At 36.0% G+C, this 3,061-nt stretch overlaps 1 long non-coding RNA gene across 2 annotated transcripts; it reads left to right on the top strand.

Annotated features, from left to right (window-relative positions):
• The first annotated feature begins 2,119 nt into the window (after positions 1 to 2,119).
• Positions 2,120 to 2,971, top strand: LOC104962411 (uncharacterized). Of its 2 annotated transcripts, none has more exons than XR_800202.1 (3): positions 2,120 to 2,158; positions 2,544 to 2,604; positions 2,687 to 2,971. It is a non-coding gene; the product is annotated as an uncharacterized lncRNA (long non-coding RNA). The 2 variants fall into 2 exon arrangements; XR_800201.1 differs by lacking the exon at positions 2,120 to 2,158 and adding an exon at positions 2,232 to 2,338.
• The last annotated feature ends 90 nt before the right edge of the window (positions 2,972 to 3,061 follow it).

The following is a 3,061-nucleotide window of genomic DNA, read 5'->3' as shown; positions in this document are numbered from 1 at the left end:
AACTATAGAATTTCTACACCAATCCTGTACTGTTCTACAGAACAATTTTATAGAAAACAATAGCAATTTTCTATAGGATTCTATAGATTATTTTGTGGAATCTATAGTAAAATTCATATATGAATTCTATAGAATATTTGCCACTATCCTGCAGTATATTCTACAGAAATTCTATAGAAACATCAATAGATTTTTCTATAGATTATTTTGCAGAATCTATAGTAAAATACATAGGTAAATTCTATAGAATATCTGCAAATATTCTATAGTATTCTTCAAAGAAGTTCTATAGAAATGTCCACAGGTTCTACAGAATATAGGTCACTTTCTATAGTATTCTACAGAATGGTATTCTACAGAAAAGTTCTATAGAAAGCATCCATGGGGTTTTCTATAGGATTCTATAGATTCTTTTCTAAAAAAAAAACATCTACACAGTATATATTTTCTATAGTACTATAGAATTCTATAGATTATTTCCCAGAATCTATAGTAAAATTTCTATAGTATATCCGCAAAAATCCTGTAGTATTCTACAGACAATTTCTATAGAATTCGTCCATAGATTTTTCTATAGTATTCTATAGATTATTTCCCAGAATCTATAGTAACATTTCTATAGTATATCCGCAAAAATCCTGTAGTATTCTACAGAAAATGTCTATAAAATTCGTCCATAGATTTTTCTATAGTATTCTATAGATTTTTTTGCGAAGGGACCCCACGTGGTGTGGAGGGGTCGTGACAGTGGTGTTCATGATATATGATAAAAAAAACATAATTAATTAAATATTCATGAAATCAGAGTAGACATTGACACATTGTGAGATGCATTTCACTAAGTTCTTTCAACTGGAGTAGGTTTCACCATTGGACTTGTCTGTGTGAACATCCATTGATCTACCCGATTTTCTGCTGATGCTCCTTGTCTTGTCTTTATCAAATAAATAAAAAGACATGTGCATATACATTTTTTAAATGTGCAAGCTGATGGAAAACACAAATCAGCAATTACAAAAATACCAGAGATTAATCCATTTATTTCACACAAACATTCTGAGAGAAATTCAGTCTGACTTGACTTAGGATACAGGTGAGCTTTTCCTTTGGACCTCATGTACCAGTGTATCATCCAAGGTGGACTGGTCCATTCTACACATACAAGTGTAAGACATGCATAGCATATTCCATAATTACACACAGACTATTGTGTATCAGCACACTTACGCCGTTGTAGCCAAAATCTGGTTCATTCTCTATAAATGAGCAAAACAAATTTTACCACACCGGTGTTTTGCTTTATACAGTCGTTTTGCGCAAGCGACAATATTTAAACAATGTCATGTGCATTCTGAGAAATGTTAACAACAAAATGATTACCTGATTGGTGCTTTTGACTCTTCTTTAGTTTGTCTACAAACTCTGTAAAAAACCTGTACAAAAGTTGCATATGTTAGGATATTTTTGACACATCTCTCTCCATTTATAATAGACAAATGACCTGAACTCTTGTGCATTGCTGACTTAATTTGATCCAAACTAATTCAATATTTGAATATCCCATGGGAAGCAGTGTTGGGTGCATGGGCGTCGCAGCCATTATATGAGGGTGGGACAAGTCCCCCCCACTTTTTGAAATGATTAGTTTAGACCCCCCCACTTTTACCATGTGGAAAGTCCGTGAATCGGTCTATCCACTCGCCGCACTTTGTAGAGCGCTGTGTCAGTGCTTCACTATCAAATCCATTCCACTTGCTTATTGAGAGAATGCCCAAATCAATGAAACTCCGTACCATGTTTTCACTGGTACTTTGTACCAAGGCAGATTCTCACATAGCGCGCATGTTCAAGGAGTGTTGTCATAGTTGGACAGCTCAGATCTGTATGGGGTGTGACTTGAGACAAAGAACAGAGAACTAAGCTGACTGAGCGGAGAACTAACGTGTCAACGTGCGCCAACGCCTCCATCAATTTTGAATGGGTTGACGCAGCGCCATATAGACTGAGAGTTACGTCATCTCCGTTCACTCCAATGGACCACTTTTTTACAGCAATGGCGGATCGTGGAGCCTCTCAATCGTTCCCCGGAAGTTAGCGCCAAGGCTAGCAGAGCTGTAGAGTTGCAGCATAATAGACCGTTCGTGACGGACTTTTAAAGGTAAGAAGAAGTTTAAAGATTTATATTGCGGATATTATCACAACATCTGATTCAAATTAACATGTGTATTAAAGGATGTCAGTGGATTATCCCTAAATTAGTAGATTTAGGGAACGTTTACAGATAACAGATTAAGCTACCGGATCAAGTTAGCAACACAAGTTGAACAGCCTTTTAATTGTAAATTCCGTTCTCTTAATGTCATTTCGTCCAACGTTGTTGAATTAGAAAAGGGGGACTTCTAAACGGGATTGTATGCAGGGGTGGAGGGAGTTAAATATTAGATAAATATAACTTTGGTGCGTGTAAGAGTGAGTGTTTTTAGCAGAGCCATATTGTGTCCTTGTGATTATGTTGATTATTACCTGTCTGTATTATGTTGCAGCTCAGCTGATTTTGGATTGATGGCAAAGGGAGAGGGACTTAAGTGAGAATGAAAACACAAGGTAAATTTAATACTACTGTTTTATATAAGTAAGCATACTAAACATGTATTCTATCACTGTATTATATAAGTAATCTTGTTAGTAACCTACTGTATGGCAGGTGGAGGGGCAGTGATGTTACAGGTGGAGGAGCAAAACTGCAAGACTGCAAACTCACAAGACAGAGAAATCAAAGTTTGTTCTCCAGAGAAGAGGTTGATTTCACTTCAATTTTTTATTTCATATTTTCTAAAGATGTGGAAATGGCAAAAAAACAACAACTTGAAATCTGTAACCAAGACAACTGTAACAACATGAGTAGAGAGCCACCAAGGTTTTTGAAGTCCCTCTCTTACTCCATTTTGCCAACCCAAACTTCCAGGTACATGACGGGACACTGAAGTATTATTTGAATTATTTGAAGGATTAAAGTAACGTGTTAATGGCAGGAAAGTTCAACCTGGTATATTCATTTTAA

Source organism: Notothenia coriiceps, unplaced genomic scaffold (assembly GCF_000735185.1).
Source record: "Notothenia coriiceps isolate Sejong01 unplaced genomic scaffold, NC01 NC01_scaffold00034663, whole genome shotgun sequence".
In the NCBI taxonomy this organism is placed as follows: Eukaryota; Metazoa; Chordata; class Actinopteri; order Perciformes; family Nototheniidae; genus Notothenia; species Notothenia coriiceps.
Note: the sequence above shows the minus strand (reverse complement) of the source record. Positions and strands in the feature narration are given on the sequence as shown.